Source organism: Lagopus leucura, unplaced genomic scaffold (assembly GCF_019238085.1).
Source record: "Lagopus leucura isolate 7727_CA_CO unplaced genomic scaffold, USGS_WTPT01 Super-Scaffold_100157, whole genome shotgun sequence".
In the NCBI taxonomy this organism is placed as follows: Eukaryota; Metazoa; Chordata; class Aves; order Galliformes; family Phasianidae; genus Lagopus; species Lagopus leucura.
The window spans coordinates 20,111,485-20,130,717 of NW_024962334.1; the positions used below are offsets into that span (position 1 = coordinate 20,111,485).

Here is a 19,233-nt window from a genome sequence, read left to right on the forward strand (position 1 = left end):
AGCGAAGAAGGTCTATTTCATACTTCTTGTTCGTTGAGCTTTATTGACCTGGACCTGAGTGTTTGTGGATGGACTGAAGTGGGGAAGAAAGCCCTTTGTGGGCATGGCTTTAGCATTTGGTGTCTGTGGCTGGCAGGTGACAAAATTTGCCCACAAATGTTACAGTATTTCTATACTTTGCTCAGATTTCTCTCTCCAAAATCACAGTGTAATAATCCAAATCCTTCACTAAAGACATTAGAATGTATTTTAAAAGCAGTGCAGTTTCATTGCAATATATTCCCTAATAGAATGATTTAAGTTAGTTGTTGATGTAATAACTGCAGCCACAGATAGACAGGACGAGGGCTTGGTGGAAGGCTTCAGAAGGGACTCAGTTGCTCCTGTCACGTACAGGGATAACAAGTTGATAACATTTCCAGAATTGACTTTGTTTCTGTCATCTAAAAGAAATCCCCTTGCCCATGATAAAGAGACTTCGGAGACCTCTGTATCAGATAATTACGTTGTAACTGAGATAAGGATGTAATAAACTTAATCACATGCTGCAAGTGAGACCCATCACACAGGCAATGAAACTATGGATGCTCGGGCTGCAAAACCATACAGGTCACCCTGGACAACAGTGTTTATATATTCTATGTGACTTTATGAAAGTTTTAATAGGACAACAGGATAATCTGTGCCCATCTGTGTGAGAATCTCCCTTATTGGAGTAGAGGAGTGTGAAGGAGTCACTTTCTCCCCACACCACCTGCAAAGGGCATTGTTCTTGCATTCACCTGAGCCCAACTCACCTCCTGTGTATTGGGACTGCAGAACAGGCTGCAGAGTCAGCGATACACCCAGCCGACTGCACCAACATCTCAGTACAGAAGGCACCGGGAAATCCTTGTACATTTGCTTTGGGAAAATAGCCAAGGAAGGGCACCTTACATCTTAACAACCTACTGTGCTAGGAGATGAATTTTGAGCCTGGACAAGGTGCACAGATCTGGGTTTCACTTTTCTGCCCCAAGCTCCTGTGAAGCTGTGGGTGCTCCCTCTATTTCCAGCTGTAAAACATAATAGAGCCTCTTTCCTGCCTCCCAGGCATGCTGTGAGGATAATCATGCTGCAGAGATAGCATCTACTCAGGCATTGTGGTAGCTTCAGGGGACAGGTGGAGGGGGAATGTAGGAGCACCAGAGATAGAGAGCTGCGGGCACAGATGTTTGTGTGTGTCCTGTGGGCTGGTTGTGCATCCCGTGTGTTCACACTCACACACAGACACACACAAAGCAAATATGGGCTGTCTGGTTATCTGCCCCATGGTGGCTTTATGGGCACCACCCACACAACCTACTCAGATAAGGGCAGCACATAAGGCAGTTTCTCAGCTTGTCTTTAAAATGTAACAAAATGAGGGATAAAGCTCTTCAACATTTTTGCTTTTCCCACTTTTGATGTATTTTGTATTTAAATATCAAGGCTTGCTTTTTTTTTTTTTTGTTTTTACAAAATAAATTATGTACTCCCCCTAGTGTCAGAAACAGTATATAGGCTTAAACCACTTCTGATCAAGTGCTGCTATAAATGCTAAACTAAGGTTCAATATCATTTGTCCACATTTCAAGATTAATAAGTTATAGTAATAGGTAAAATTAACAGCTGCTCCAAATGCTGCTGTTCTGCCTCCTCAGTGCTGCACTCACAGAAAAGAAATATATTATTAAGCAGCAAAATAAAATAAGTGCTTGTCGAATTTGTAAAGGCAGGTCTTTGATTAGTGATTTTTGTCACCCTTTTTAATTCTAGTTCCAAACTGCTGCTGAAAGGAAATGTATGAAAAGCCAAATTGCACAACAGAAATGTGCCAGAACGGAGAGCTAGAATAGGAAGAAAATCCAGGAAAGATCTGTTGAAATTCAGCAGAGAAGAACAAGAGAGTCTTCTCAGTACCTTTGGGTCTATTGCAGGTGCATGGGCTTTCCCAGATCTTCTTTTACCGTAAATTGCAAGCATTTGGAGCATGGTTCCTGTGGCTTTTAGAGTACTCTGAGCAAACACATAAGGCAGCAAGCCCACCTGCTGAACCATTCAGCTGCAGAAGGTGCAACGTGCTCCCTGTCCAGTTTTCTATAAGCAGCATTGGGTCTTCCAACAAGCTCAGAGGAAGGGGTAGGTGAGACAGCACTGCTGTCTCTCAGCAGAAAGAGGTCAAGCAGAATATCAGATGTCCACTGGGGTTTTCTTCTCTTATGCATGCTGTTTTTAAAACATGTCTAGAGGAAACACCCTCTGTTTTGCACTAATTGGAAAAAATAAATGGTCCTGGCAGCTGGCTGCCTGCAGAGATGCTGGTCTCCCTGCAAGTAAGGTTGCAGATGCACAGATCAGTATGTGAGCAGGGGAAGGTGGAAGTGAAAAGTGCCTGAGGAAAGCCAGCTCCAGGGGAGCTTCAGCCTCAGCTCCTGGCCCTGGTGAGCATTGCAGTGTTGAGGCACAGACAGGCACTTCTACTCTGAGGTGGTGAGTCTGGATGTCAGCCACTGCTGACCATTCACAAACAAAGCTCCTTTTCTCCAGCCACCTGACCACTGATTATACGTGTCTAATTTTATCCAGCCACTTTGAAAGAACTATCATTACCTCTCGCCTAATCCTCGCTCCAGACATCCTGCTCTGGGCTGGCAGGACATCGGCAGTGCAGGGGATGCTTCAGACATGTATGATGCGAGAACAGAGCTGCGGAGGGCCGGGTTGGGTGCCACATCCCTGGAGACACACAGTGGCCCCAGGTAGGCCTGCAGGAAGCTCAGGAGGTGCACCAGTGCTCATCTGGAATAACCACACCTTCTATACAACTCTCAGCAGCTTCCAAGCCCAGCCTTGGGAACTAAAAGTAAACCATAGACTGTGATGCTGTTGATTTCCTAATAATATACAGGGCTGTGCCCTGAAAACTGTCACGGTACAGCTTGCCTATCTTCTCAGCAGAGACGCTGCAAGCACAGCACTGTGCGACCCCCTCCACACACCATGAGGAGTGCCACTCACTTTTTAAGGGAGGGGGAAAACACCTTTTGCTGTTTTTCTCTTCATGGTGACAACAGCCAAAGCTTGGTCACTGGAAAATCTTCTGCATTTCTAGAAAAACATTACTGCAGCTTGGCCTGTTCAGAAGATTCTCCTGCCTACTCTTCCCCTGCTTGCTACAGCCAGGATGCATGCTGGACCACGCAGCAAGCAGAAAAAAATGCCCTTTTCCTGAAGATGAAACTGAGAAGTGATTTCTTTACCACAATCCCATCTCCCTTCAGCAGGCACTTGGCCCTTGAGCATTCTCTCTCTTTCAGTGCTTTCTTATTCCCCTAGTGATACACCCCAACTTGCTATTCAAGCTGCATCCAGTGCCACCTGAGCGTGTGTCTTTTTGCACCTTCCTGCTGCTGTCTCCCTGCCACACAGTCACACATTTTCAGCTGATGCTCTGCAGCTCACACTGAGTGATGCAAGACTGCAGGCCCCCTCCAGCTATATGGGTGCGTTTGTACTGCCGTGTCTTGCCATGTTTTGGGCGGTGGTATCTCCTGCTTTAACTACCCGGTTTCATGCAGATGTTCATAGGCTCCTTTATGTTAGTATAGCTTGTGTATGCCTCAGTAAAACTTAACCAATTCTTAGCAATACTTAGGTTATTTTAATTTAGGATTTTCTTCTCTTTCACTTAATAAATGACAAAACTAGTCAGAGATCTGTAAAATACTACATCAGAATTTCACAGCTCTGTTACTTGGTCCAGGTCCAACAAGCAGCTGTGCAAGCTCACGTCTAAGACATTTTATTGCATGTCCTTAATCTTATGGGGAATAACTTGGTGGGATGAACTTGGCAGAATGAGGATCTCAGCATGAGACTAGAAAGTAATCTGCTTCATTGTGCCAGGAATATCGTATCAGTACCATTCCTTATCTCCACTAATTCACTGACACTCAGTAAGGCATTTATGAGAAAACAGTATCCAAAGGAGACCATCAACATTTTTCCAAATAATTCAAGATGATTCCCAGGATTCACATCATAGAGACCCTGAGGAACAGCGAGGGTCAGTAATGCCTGGTGGTTCACAGCTGCAGGCTCAGAAATAACAGCCAGAACGTGCAACAAGAGAAACTCTGTTTAGATATAAGTATTAGGTTTTTCTTTACCGTCAAAAACTGGAACAGTTGTGCAATGTATGTAATGGAGATATTCCAAACTCAGCTGGAGAGGGCCTCAAGACTCCTTATCTATCTGAATCCTCTTTGAAAAGGAGATTAGATGAGATGATATCCAACGGTCTCCTCTAAAATGATGCTGTTATTCTGTGATTACATGCAATGAAGCTATACAGCCACCTTCCTGGTATTGGGACAAATGGTTTGCGTTGCATGGACATTAAAAGCCTTAACTAACACCTCCATGCATTTGTATATTCCCTCTGATGTTCAGCCTTTACACTGCTGTTTTCCAACACGCAGAGTAGGTGTCGTGCCCAGGTAAAAAATAACTCTTCTGTTATTGCCCCACTAGAGGGTGCTTTAGCAATATAAATCCTGAATACTTGATTTAATACTTCACGACAGTCATCAAACTAGAGAACTACTTTGCATATTGAAGACTACCAATTCTTTGGAGACACTCTGATTCAAACTGTGCGATAAAGAATCCAGGATGATGCATTTATGCTTGTGTGATAAGCATGCAAACACCACAAATAAATAGAAAAATCACAGAATGCAATCACAGAATCTTTTCAGTTGGAAGGGACCTTTGAAAGACGTGTGTTCCAACTCCCCTGCAATGAACAAGGACATCTACAGCTGGATCAGGTTGCTCAGAGCTCTGTCCAGCCAGACCTTGAATGTTTCCAGGGATGGGGCTTCCACCACACATTTGGTGGAATCTGTGCCAGAGGCCTTAAATGGTCTCTTCCAACTCAAACAATTCTACAATTCGATGATTTTATGACCCTAGGTACATAAGAGCAGAAAAAAGTTAGCTCTTGTCTTAGGAGTGGTTGCAGATGTCATGGACAATCTTTTCATGCTATGAAAAAGTGTGGTGTCACACAGGCAGATTTTTTGCTGATGCTGTTTTACCCAAGATCTTTTACTTACCCTTATCTTCTCAGCTGCTCAAACTCAACAGTGACCTGACATTTATCATCAAGCACATACGCAAGTAGTGGCTCAGGGATTATTCAGGTCCATTCTACAGTAGCTTTTGAAATGCATGACAGCAAGGTAATAAACCCATAGGCAGCTTTACTATAAGCTACAAATCTGTCATTCAGCCCCACAAGCAAAGCATTCTTCTATTGCCACATAGTAGCCCTGGCTTAGCAGTAAGAAGCCAACAAAAAACAACCTTGGTTATGGACAGTTGTGAAAGCTTGTTCAAAATTAAACACCTAAATGTATATATACATATATATATATATATATAATATGTGTATTTATGTATCTGTGTATAAGAGAAATGTAAAGAGATGGGTTGCATGGAAATAAGAACCTACTTTAGGTAATTAAAATCCCACTAGAAATCTTGGAGGGAAATGATTTTCCAGTGTTTGTCCTTTTCTTGAAGAAAGTATGTGGAGGACAGAAGGGTAAATTCCCTCCTCAGGCAGGAAAGCTGTAAGGCTTGGCCACAGCCCAGCCATCACCAGCACTTCTTTCACCTCAAGAAAGGGAAGGAAGAACGGAAGGAAGCTCCCTAAACCTCATGCTGTTATGGGCGTATATAAAGGATAATAGCGCAGGGCTACAGCCATAAAAGCTCTGGAGTGAAACAAAATATAGCTCCCCACAGATAAAGGCAAACAGGTAATATTAACAGTTAGAATATATGAATATGACTAAGGCAAGAGTTGTCCAGACACGTAGCAAGGCAGGAAAATCATCTACTGATAATATCATGAAGAGTATCATCAGTTGTCACTAAAAGGGCCACCTGAGATCAGGCAGTCAACACAGTTAACATCAGCAGCTGAAAGCCAGGACGCAGGCTGCAGCCAGGAACAGGCAGACTGCCAGCGTTCATGCATCCAAGAGGCCCTCAGACCTGGGTGTCCATCCAGAAGTACTCAGCAGCACGCCAGGCTGTGGCTGCAGTTGTTAGTCAAGGGAGCACTGCTCAAGACATGCACTCTGGCTGACATGATCCCATGAAGAGAAGGCCATTTTGCAGCCTATACAAAGCTCCCAGTCCAGCTCCCAGTTGGGTTATGTCCAGCAGGACAGAGGTGATGGCACAGAGACCGATGGCTTCAGGCTCTGCTGGGAAGTCACCCTGCAAATGAAGCCCAAAGCTGCCTGTGACTGTTCTGCAGAGCTTGAGTAATAAAAGAGGTTTTACAGCAGAGTGGTGTTGATGCTGTTGCTTTCTCTTAAAAAGGGGCAACAAAATTATTGAGTAGCCAGCTCCTTTTTCCAAATTTGAAGGGAATAATTAAACTACTAAATCAAAACCTGAAGAAGATAAATGACAGACAATATGGGGGTTTTTTTTAGGAATTAAGCATGGCAAATTCAATTCTTCCTATGGTAACAAGTCATGCTAATTTTGAGAAGATCACAACTGGCCCTGCTTTAGTACCCCCCCATTGTCAGTAGCCTGTCTCTTCTGGCTTGGTACAACAAACTCATAAAAGAGAGCAAAATGTGTGCTAGCAGACACTTACAAGTGGCATACAGGTGGCTGGGGAACACATACTTAGACCATAGCTATCAATAGCTCCCAAACGGAAGGAATGTGTCGAGTGTGGTCTGTCCTCAATCTAGTACAATTCAATATTTTCATTAATGACTTGTATGATGAATTAAAAAGCATACGTTATTAAATTTTCAAGCAACACTAATGTTGGAAAGGCTGCAAGCAGGGAGGAGCACAGAAGGAGAATTTAAAACATTCTTAACAAATTAGGAAAATGGCTTGAAAGTAATAGGCAAAAATTCAATAAGGGCACACAAATCCCTATATTTATTTCTTCAAATGCAGGATGGAAAATGCCTGGCTAGGCAGCAATACTTCAGTAGAGCACTAAGCTTTTCAGTGAATCACAAACAGATTATGAGTCAACAACATCACATGGTTGCAAAATAAGCAAACAGCATCCTGGTGTACCTGAGGGAAAGTTCTGCCTCCGAGCCAGATGAAGAAAGGTCTGTCCATAAGCAGCACTAATAAACACTCAGTCTGGGACAGCACCAGTGATAGAGTCCTGGCCAACTGCAGAAGGACTGGAGGAAAACTGTGAGGGTGAAAAGAAGTCTGTAAAGCATGACCTATGTCATGAGAAGGGAGCAGAAAAACATGGGGCTGTTTAGTACAGAGAAGAGAAGGCTGAAGTGATGGACACAGAAGAACATCATGAAGTTCAGCAAAAGTAACTGCATAGTCCTGCATCTGGGGAGGGATAACACCATGCACCAGTACAGTGTGGGAGCTGACCTACTGGAAAGCAGACCTGCCTTGGTGAGCTCTCACACTCAAGGAGAAGTTGGGAGGTAACTGGAACGACAGGAACTTGTTGAACACACTGGAGAAGCTTAACCTGCCTCTCATCTCTGAAGGTGCTCATTCCTGACAGCACAAATGTCACTTTCCAGGATATAGATGTCCAAGAAAACTTTTCACTAAGCGTTGAGTCTTTCCCTACACTGCTTGTCCTAGTTAAGGAAAGGCTAGTAGAACAACAGTATTTCATAACCAGATGATAACTTCAAATGCATAATTATCTATCAAGATACCATATGTCCTATCTTGCCTCTGAAAACAGGAAGAATCCTACCTTTTTTTTTTTTTTTTTTTTTAATTTCAGCGTGCTAACATGCTCACGTGCTAACATAATCCCATCTGATAAAAAATAAGATCAATAATGGCAGGGAGTTATTTCCTATCTGTAGTTTCTTCACTAAGTAGATCTACTTTAAAACATTCACTTAAGGCACCTGCCATTTAGTAACCAAGAAACTACATTGGTCAAACTCTGCCAACACTGCAAAAACATTGCGGCCTCCCAAATCAGAGACCACTATAATTATCCTGAGGAGTTGACTGTGAGTGATAAAATTACCATATTTTAAAGCCTGATTTCCTGTCAGCTGAGCCACAGCACAGCCTGTTTGGCCTAAATAATTTCATACACAAATAGATTATCTCCTAATTCATTTTGTTACACAGGCAGATGAAGTAGCCACCTCATCTGTGGGAAATTCTTAGTATAAAGCAGTTCATTCATACAACAGGTTCAGCTTTAACAAGCACAAAGAGAGCAGAAAGTGAACTGATAGGGCCTTTTGGGATGCAAATCAAGGAATCCAGGAATGCCTGGAAGAGACCCAAAGGGTGCTGTGGTTCGTAGAGAGACCTCTCCCAGGGCAGCTGGGTTGGGTACATGAAGTACCCCTGGAGTGTGAGATGCTCTGGGGCATGAGTGTGGAAGAGGGGTTCATTTTAGCTCCTTTGGTCAAGCATAGTAGGAATTGATCTAAATAGAGCCAGGCATTTTGGAAGAGGAATCCATCTCTATCAGTGTCCTTCATCACTTCTGCACCCATTCCCAATCATGATAGGCTGTAGCCTCACCTTTACTGGCAGAAGAGGATGTGCTGAGATTAGGTTCAGTTATGCCTGGGTAGGACAACCTCTCAATGAAAACAAAAACAAACAAACAAAATCACTGAATTCATTAGAGAAAGCTCAAAATTTGCTTTGAATATGGTTTAAATCTGTATATTCTAATCATTCTAATCGTACATGGAAATGAGTGTGGATCATGAGAGTCTACTGGTATATGGTTGGATCAGGGTAGCACTACACATAGTTTATAAACACATGGATTACCTCAGGGACCTTGAACATGCTCCCTACAAACAGAGAGGGAAATAACAGTTTTTCCTACTGTTGCAGACTGTGAGTGCAGCCTTTAAACATGTAAAATGGTGAAATCATTGCAGTATTTTGTTTGATAAATGGTGGAATGGTATTGAAATATTTAAGCTATTGGTGGCAATATTTTATAGAGATGTATAAGTCGTGACCACTACTGAAGTGTGAAGAAAACAACATATGTCATTATTTTACCTTTTGCATAAAGAAAAAAACACCAGAACCAATTATTTAACCTAGCTGCTGTATTTGATTGTGATTTCTATGCCTGTCAGATAGCAGTTAGCAGGACTATTAAAGTACATTAGCTCTCTGCTGGTGTTTAATGACAAACAGACACAGTCCATATTCATCAAGCAATTATTTATACCACAACCTTTTATAGAGCTGTGAATTACCCTTAGGACTTTTGCAGTGACTGATATTTCTAATAAACTGTTAATTTTGCTCCATGAATTGTTCACATTTTTAAGCTGGGAAACTAAAAACTGTGAAATTAAACCTACAATGCAAGCTGTGCAAATGGGATCTATGGGATTAGGACACAGTTTCAGGTCACTTTAATGCAATAAAAGTGCATCATTACAGCAGAAATTAGAGGTAGCTGCAGATATTAAAACAATAGACTTACCAGAACAAATACACATGGCCTGCCAAGGCAAGGAATATACACATATTTCCACAGCCCTGCCACTGGGACAGGGCAGGAGGTTGCCTCTGCATCAGGTTTCTCCTCACAGCTCCAGAGGCAGCAACTCTATCACGCACTTCGCCCTTTTCCCTGCCAGCTCCCTGCCATCAGGATGATGCTGACATACACGCCCCAAAGATGCCTTGTGTTACCAACACACTTCTGCTGGGAATCAAACAATAAAATGGAAATTTGGGGGCCAGGCCACACAGCTTCTTAGTAAGGCCAAATATCCTCTGATGCTAGTGGAGGTGTTGTTCCAGAGAGAAGCATATGTTTCCGACAGATCTGGCTCCTGTCACAGTGCACAAGTCCCAGATCTGAAACTTAGGCTTCTTTGGCTCTGTCAAGGAGCCCGATTTTACAAGGTACTTCACAAACAGTGTTATGGATGGGCATCTGGTGAGCTTATCACAAGGGCCACGGAACTTAATTTCCTACATTAAGACACCTAAGCACATTAAGAAAAATATAATCTGTCCCTAAATGACTGGAGTATCTTTGCCTCATTTCTAGAGGTGACAGAGGCCCTGCAGGCTCCATCAGCCTGTGGAGAGGTATCTATCTCCTTCCACCTGGGTTTCCCTGAGGTCAGCCAGCAAGAGCCTCCAAAATGCCAACTGCCATGAAATGCTATTGGTGCCTTACTCCATATGCAGTAATTAAGTCCTGTAGGAGCCCAAGTGTGTCTGAAACTCAACAAACATTTGGCTTTAATGCTGGAGCCACAGAAGGGACTGATGCTGGCTGTCACAGTCATGGTGGTGATGCTCCCATACATCTTTCTTACTAAACGCAATTTCCTGCCCATAGAGGGCTGAATAATATACCAGTATAATTAAAAACTGAGTACTTATTATTTAGCCAAAAGCATTAGAATGGATCTTCAGATAATAAATTCTTACATTCCTCTATAAGGAGCCAAAACCATAATAACAAGAAAATCCGTCTCTACTGCTACATTGAAGGCCAGAACAATTTTTCAGGAACAAGGATCAACTCCCAAAAAGAGAGTTCAGCAGAGAAACACTGATCTTACAGCTTCGAACAAGAACCTTACCATTTGTGTTTCTCATGTTTTGTATCTTGACAATTTTCTCTTCCTCAGCAATGCGTAGCACTGGAAAGCCACATCATTACTTGCTTTCTAAATGGATTTTCTTCTCAATACATAGAATATGACTTATTTAGCAAAACCCTTTAAATTTTGATGCAGAGCATTAAAATGCAGCTTATCTGTAGCTTATTCAGTAGAAACTCATTTCTTTTCTTACCTGTTGCCTTGTCACTATTGAGATTTCAGACTAGGAATATCCTAGTCTGTATTTAGACAGCACCAGGCACCAGGGTTTCCTGTGTGCTGAGCTGAAATAAAAGCTAAATAATTCATTTGAAGTCTATGACTGCTTTTGAGAAAAGTCTTTGATCCCCCAAAATGTAGTATGAAGTAGGGTTCTTATTTTGTTTTGCTTGATGCCACCTAGCATCCTGGAAAAGGACAGGAGATCCTGATTCACCATATCATGGAAAGGCCAAATGTATTTTATCTACATTCACTAAAAACCTTCAAGGAGAAAGGCAACTGACAGAAAGCACCAATTCCATCTGCTCCTGCTCACATAATGGTTTTAGCATGGCACTTATTGGTGAGATAGTGGCAGTTTGCTGACTACCACATTGCAAGCAACATGCAATCCTGAAAATAATGATTCAGTAATGTTTTTCCTTCCAGTGCATACACCAGGAAAAAATTAGAGAACCATGATAAATACCATAAAACCCAGCTGCTATGTTTTTCTGCTGCCCACAGAGAAAAGTTATAATTGTTCCCCTCCCCCCCCCCAAGCACTTTTGTACAACCCTACGTCTCAAAATCTAATTTTGCCTCAGGTCCTGTCTCCCAGGAAAGTACCAATAGGAGCTTGCTAGAAAGTACAGTATATGGCAGATTTCTGTCAAAAAGAAAAATCCTAATATGCTTTCAAGGCTGCAGTGATTCTAGTTTTGGGAAAGAAAAGAACAATTACAGTACATGTGGTTTTGGAGGTAACTGGAAAAGATTAATACTTCTGCCTTACAGTTAATGGAGTGGTATACTCCAGTTAAGAGTACAGTAAAAAGCAATTGTTTTGTGATTGCTTCGTGAAATACAGGATGAAGTGACAAAGAGGGAAAAGATTTCTCGCTTTGAAATGACTCAGGAGGATGAGGAAGTGAGTGGCTTCTTGTAACTTCAGCTGCCAGTGCTACTTTTAAGTAACAGAGGCTTTGTGGTCTTCCTGGGGCATTTTTTAAATCGTCAACAGCATAGATGTTTGTGGACACAAATGTCAACGTCTGTCTACCTAATGTAACTCAACTTTCCAGGAAGTCAGGCATTTGCCATTTAGTTTTCACAGCAATTAATGAGCAGTTAGATAAGAACACTCCTGGCTGCCTCTCTGCAGAGAAGCAGGGACTTCATGACTCTGCTTGCCGCTTACTATCTAAGGGCCACACTAACAATCAGCTGCAATCACAGCAGGCGAGAGTCACTTTCTAAGCAGCAGCAGCTGTTAGGTAACGCCATCTTCCAGATAATTCAGCAGTTGAACTATGTATTCTCTGAGGCTGGTTGTCATATAGGTGCTCAGTTCTATGTTTCATAGGCCCAGAAAAGTCTTTGTTTTAGTAAATGGATGAGAGTGCAACCATGCAAAGAATCTTAAGGAGAGGTAAAGACCAGTCTTTGAGCAACAGGCACCCACCAGATGGCAGAAACATCCCTGACAGATTGGCACCCACAGTTTACCCATCCTGAAGGCTGGTTGGCCCAAGAGGAGGTGTGCCCTTTACAGCAGAATCCCAAGGTTGAAAAGGACCTACAAGATCAACTAGTCCAACTGTCCTTCTATTACCACTGCTACCACAGGCATTTGATCAGCTACTCAGAGCCACATAAGAAGCAACACGTCCCCACTGTTAATCAACATTAGAAGCAGCACAGCTTGAGGAATGACAGGCTCTACATAATACATGAATTTGAAAAATGACATATGCGTCGTCAGTAGTGTTGAGAAAATTAGCATTTGTGCTGATAGGGCATTTTTGCAGAAGAAAAATGTGACCTTCCTGTGATCCAGCAACAGGCAGATGTCTCACTGTAAAGTCAGAAAAATACTGCAAAGGGAAAAAAAACCAACAACAGAGAGAACACTGAAGGCAGAATTATAGGATTTATAAAGGTGTTGACTTCGTATGAAGGATTGCTAGTTCAAATGTGCTAAATATCAGCCCTGAGAGAAAAGAAACAATACTAAATCTGTAAATTAATATATAAATGTCATGGGTGAAGTAGAGAATCATAAGATCAACACAAAATGACCTGAGGGATTCAGACACACTTCACAAATACCAGCTCTCACAGTAGCACTATTATACAGAGGAATAGCCTTACCTCCGTCCTGTAGCTGGGGCAGTGGAAGTCTCCAGAAGCAGTGGTCTGGAGTCGCCCTCCTGAGCATCAGGCATGTGACTGCCATGTCACCTGTGCAGACACCAAGTCACTTTTCAGTAAAAGAGATTCACGGTGACCATTTTCTTCATTTAGGCATCTCATTTACGTTCTTAATGACACCTACTAAATCTCAACCTAAACAGCTTTCCATTTAGCAATAGAATCATGGGGGTATTACAAAGAGAACTCAGAAGTCTCTGCCTCAAATAATTTGTTTGTTATTTCTTTCTACATAAAAGCTTTCATTTTTTTTTAATTTTTTTTCATAACCATGTTTCTCAGCAGAATACAAAACTGGCAGATATATTTGACATTTAGTTCTTCTCTATCACTACTGTACAGACCACCTGTTGCAATTACTCACGCAAAATTAGAAGAATGTTTTACACATTTGCTGCTACCACTTTCTGACTTTTCATGAAGTTTTGGGTGTGAAGGGTTGGTTTGTCAGAGAAAGGGTAAGAGTTGAGAAATTTTTTTTTTTTGCTTTTAGTTACTAACTTCAAATTAAATGGAAATGAACAGGGACCAGCCCCCAGTGCACTTCCAATCTACTCATCTCAGACCTGCAGAGAAAATAAATACACCTCTGCTCCTTCTGCCAAGGAGGCCACCTAAGCTAAGGCCAGGTACCATGACTTCAGCAGTGAAGAGGGGAGCATCACTCCGAGCACAGACTACTGTGTGGCAGATGATCTGTACTGCTTTCCTGCTATCGGCAGAGTTGCCCTGGAACCACTCAGTCTCTTTTCTTCTTTTATTAGCAGTAACTGTAGTGGTAATATGGAAGGAACATCAGGTTCCTTCCAAAACACAATTCAGGGCATTGTTTCTAAGCCTAACAAAAAAAAATTTGATGGCAGGAGCATTAAAGCCAATTTAAAGCACAAAAGAGCCTTCCCGAAGCTTTCAGTAAAATAAAAAACATCTCAGACAGATGCTCATAAAGCTAGAGGTACAACAGAGAGGTAAAAAGGGGATTGAGAATGCTTTATTCTCTGCGATAAGGTAGGGTTTAAGTCTGGGCATGAGATTGTGCTGCACTGCCACTTTCCCCCTTTACACAATCCAGTTTTATTGCTTTGATACTATTTGCATGAGTGGTTTCTTCTACTTTCTGTTCCACCTTTAAAAGAGCGTTTTCCCTATCGAGGACTGAAGACTCCACTTTAGAAACTGAAGCTTTCAAACAGCATATTTTCACAAATATATATATATATTATTCCTGTAAAAATCAAGGGATTTGGTTCATTTTATAGGTTAAGAAATATACAGGCTTTAGGAATTCAAGTATGCTGTGTAAGACATAGCACTTTGTAAAGACTTGACCCAAAGGTCAAAGAAGTTAAGGAAAACCTTCTATCAGGTAATCCAGTTTGGAAATCAAGACTAAATATTATTATTTCTAAAATGTTCTGGAATGACTTGAAATAATTAAAATGGATATTTTAAAATAATAATGAATAATTTGGAGATAAGGAGAATATATAGGAATAACAGAATTATTCCAAACCTAAATTATACAACAAATACAATAATCTCTAAATAGGATGGTGCCTCGAGTCATTAATTATAGCCAGACACAAGCACTGAGAAACTTATTTAAAGAACTCCCCAACCTTGTCTGAGATTTTTTCCTCACTGGTGAAAATTATGTCCTATTTTGAAGTAATTTTGTGGTTCAATTCATTTCATTTACACAATTCAAGAGTCATTGAAAGCAAAAACATTTGAATGGACTGCTTCATCCACAAGCAAAAAGCATCACACTCCATTTTCAGCCTCCTTGGCCATCTGGTCTCTCACCAGCAGATCACTTTCAATTTTTACAGGCCACAGTGATAAAAGAATCATTTGGGGAATAGAGAAAAATATAATTAATTACTGTGACTTAAACTACTTCTTTTCCACATGGAGGACACTGATTTTTTAATTAACATTTTGTTTGATTGTTCTGAAGGGCAGGAGAGATTATTATCTAGACTTAATTACAGCATTATCCCAACCAGAAATGTTTACAAATTGCTGAACTGATGCAATACCTTTGTCTAGCATGCAAGTTTGTCACTCCTAATTAATGTTCCTTGGAAAAGGATGCCAAAACAAAGCTTACAACAGTAACGACACAGGCATTAGGCACTAACAGGGGATCACATAATTGCCTCTATAAAGCTGGTATGACAGAACACTGTGCCACTTTCTGCTCCTTTGTGACCAGCATTCACAAAGCAATTTCTCCATCAGAGAGCCAGATGGAAGAGAGGCCTGTGTGTGTGTGTGTGTGCTGCAGAACATCAGCTCTGCAACAAAAAAGCCTTCAACAAATGCAATGCATAGAGGAGTCATCCTGACACACTCAGGAATTGCTTTGCATTACCTGTACCAAGGGACCAAAATCCCCTGCCTGTAACAAAAGGCTGTGAACAGCCCCAGACTGGAGAAAACATGGTGGGAAATCTTAACAGTATGCGTAAATAACGGCAATGAGGACAGAGCCAGGCTCTTTTTGGTAGTGGCAAGTGCCTGGACAAGAGGCACCGGGCACAAACTAGAACACAGGAGGTTCCCTCTGACCATCTGGAAGCACTTCTTCTACATGTGGGTGACAGAGCAGAGACATGGGGAGCCCAGAGAGGCTGGAGATGGGCCTGGGCATCCTGCTCTGGGTGAGGTTGGGCCAGATGGACCAGAGGTCTGTGACAACCTAAACACCCTTTGATTCTGTGAGAATTACAGAATCATAGAATGCCTTGGACTGACAGGGACCTTAAAGATCATCTAGTTCCAACCCCTTACACAGACAGTTGCCAACCACTAGATGAGTCTCTAGATCTGGTTGCCCAGGGACTCATCCAATCAAGCATGTTGGCCACTGGGCTGGCATAAACAACCGGCACCAGCCAGGCCTCAGTGCCACCTTGCTACACCTTGTGATGTCCTGCAGGCTGTGAAGTGCACGAACACCCTCCAGTAGTGCTCTTTGCAGTTTGCAGATGGGTGAAGAATGATCACTTCAGTGCTGAGCACTGACCATACTGGATATCCAGTGAAACCAGGGCAGAAGCAAGGCTCCAGTCAGGCCTACCGCATACCCTCTGTCTTCAGGGAGCTGGGCAGAGGCCGTGTGGGGGTTTGAGGTGCCCCCAAGAGGCACAGCTGAAGTCAGGCGGGTTTCTTTATGAACCCCCTTCACAGCTTTAGTACAGCACTTCTGAAAAGAACTGATTAGACATCGTAACTTGATTTCAAGTACTGAGTTTAGACAGTGATCTAAAGATAGCAATGGTTACAGGGCTCTGTGGCATATCAAAGTTAAGCAAGGCAGAAAGGATATTTTTGTTAACAATCAATATTATGACAAAGAGGTTAACCAGAAAGAGAGTGACAAAGTGCTGTACAGCCTAGCAGAGCAGCAATATGGTTTATAATCTGATTCCCTTCAGGGAAAGGGAACAAAATGATGAAGTGATCTTTGAAAATATTAAGACCTATGGTCTGGCTTCCTAGAATAATGGGATTGTTATTTATCCTACGTATCATGAATATCTTCTTTGACCCTTAAAAAACAGCTACTCAAAACATTAAAGATAAAGAATAAGAAACAGTAGTCATTACGAGAGTACACCTGTAGGTAAGGGAAGGAAGGAAGGCACCTAAGGAATAAAAAGTTGGAAGTAGGTTGCTTTTTACAGCCTTTCTCCAGGACTGCTGATCATTTGTCCCCTCACTTTCTGCTGCCAAACAACAACTCCCCCCTACACCTGCAAGATCAGCACAGGGAAGAAAGGTGGGATCCAGACAAACAGGACCACCATAAAGCAAGTAAAAGAAGCAAAGGTTTACTAGACTGGAAATATGTGAGCCTTAATTACAATATATATGTGTGCACATAGTATATGTAAGTACACATGTGTAAATCAGTACATGCATATATAAAAATATGCTTGCATGCCTGCAAATCTACCCACACAGAGCACATTGAGATGATCAGTACTTGTTACAGTTGATGGAAAGACTATTGTAGTGAAAATAGGAAAAGAAACAAACAAGGAAAGAAAACTCACCCGTATCTGAAGATCTAGGTTCACAGGAAAGACTCCACTGAGGAGGGATCTCCAGAAGAGATCCTTCCTAGGGGCAGTCAGCCCTTAAATGGGGTCTAGGAGAGGTGCAGCCAGGCTCCACCCCTTCTGGTCACACAGCTGAATCGCCTTCACCTGTGCTCCATGGCTGACTCAGTGCTTGCCTCAGGTGGTCAATCAGTGGGTCAGGCCGTGACTCAACAGTTCCCATACAGTACTTAACAAAAAATTCTTGTTAGAGAGGTTGTTACACAGCATAGTAAAGTTACATGGTCACAAAAAGAGGGTTCCTGGTTTTCTTTAAGACCATTTAAGATACGCAGTTTTCTCAAAAAGAGATTTCTGGTTTTGTTGGCACTCTGATTCACTGTTCTGATATTGTGGCGGATGGCTTCATTAGCACAAATCAGCCATGTTTTCTCTTATTATGCTCTAAACCAGCTGTCTCCAGGCTGTGTTTAAGCTGATCAATAGACGATCGTCTTTGTTTACAAACCTCTCAACTGATTTCACCTAGTGTTCACTCTAGTGGAAGAACACATGCACGCCTTTCTCCACTATTGTTTTTAAATGCCTGTTTACTTAAAGGTAGTTTCAAGATGATTTGCTAAGATTCATTCAATTCCCTCTAGACTACTACAGCTCTGGCAAGCCAAGCTCCTGCATAACCCTCTCTGCTTTTCCATTGTGGAAAACGGTGCACAGTTCAGCAGAGGCAAACCCTTCAGCATGCTTTTGTTTCAGTTGAAAAGAATGGTTTTGGTTACTATGTCAATGAGGGAATCAGAGAGCCCCTTGTCGCACCAGGCCATAGCCATACACTGAGGAGGAAGCTAGGAGCTGTCTGCATGCTTCCCACGCACTACGTACAATACAGCGTACCTGAGGCATGGCTGCAGGAGGGCTGTGGGCTGCTTCACCTCAGTGCAGCACATTCACCTCTTCTCCACTTACACCAGATTAGCTTAAATAGCATTAGCTGTGGGAAGTGGCCTGCCCCAGTTCTATCAAAGGAAGTAGAGAACTCATTCTGTGCAAGGGTAGGGTTGCTTTCCTGGGCTACCAGTGTGCACCTGGATTTCAGCAGATTTAAATAGCGGTTTATGGATGGATGAATCATGCTGATTCAGGTTTCATCCAGATGTTCATGATTGGGAATAAGTGTACTTTCAACCAGATGTTCATGATTGGGAATAAGTGTACTTTAAACAAAAAGAACCCTGTAAATATTGCAACTGCAGCAGGTGACCACACTGGTTTTCAACAGCACCTGGAGGCTTCTATTTCCTAACCTATATAGTGTAGCTTTAACTGAGTGAAGGTGAGATGTAATTCTGATGCTGCACTGTGATTCACATACACTTTAGTAAAATAACCTATTTGCCTTTTAGATTGCAACTCCTGGTTTTGTTTCTTTCCATTCATTTTTTCTTCCGTTTTTCTATTTTTCCCTTCCTTTGGTGCATTCTCTCCTCAGTGTTTCACTGCAGGGTGCTGTGCCAGTTATCCAATAAAATTCCGGCAGTAATTCAATCACACTCACTGTGATGTGAATGCACATCATCTTAAAAAAAAAATATATATATATATATATATAAATTGTGATTGAAAAATCAGAAATTTGGTTATGCCAACAGCAAATATCAGATTCTTGTCTTTGGAAGGGAGTGGGAAAGGACACAAAGGCTATTTGGAAAAGTGCAATTGTTCAAATATATTTATAGAAGACAGATCTTTCCCCCCACCACCCACCTCCTGGAAAACAAAGCATCTCGAGCTCAGCTTGTCAGTACCACAGTCACTGCTGACAGTGCACATTACCGCTGTGGAACCTGAGGCTGTTTTAAGGAGTTCTGCTCAAAAGCCCAAAATAGCTGGCAGCTGGCGTCACCCGCTGCAGGGGGCTGAGCAGCAGTGAATGGAGGCAGCCCAAGGCTCACAGGTGGGGCTGTGCTGCAACGGACACCAGTGTGTTTGCTCTACAGACAGTGGTGCACTCAAATATTTAATCACAGACAGACTGCAATTTGTATTTTCAGCTTATTTCA

At 42.2% G+C, this 19,233-nt stretch overlaps 1 long non-coding RNA gene across 1 annotated transcript; it reads right to left on the reverse strand.

The window, feature by feature from the left end:
- Positions 1-5,146: 5,146 nt before the first annotated feature.
- On the reverse strand, positions 5,147-17,219 carry LOC122189747. The gene is made up of 4 exons (XR_006181956.1): positions 17,168-17,219; positions 13,044-13,133; positions 7,150-7,276; positions 5,147-6,315 (listed from the first exon to the last, which is right to left on the reverse strand). It is a non-coding gene; the product is annotated as an uncharacterized LOC122189747 (long non-coding RNA).
- Positions 17,220-19,233: the final 2,014 nt, after the last annotated feature.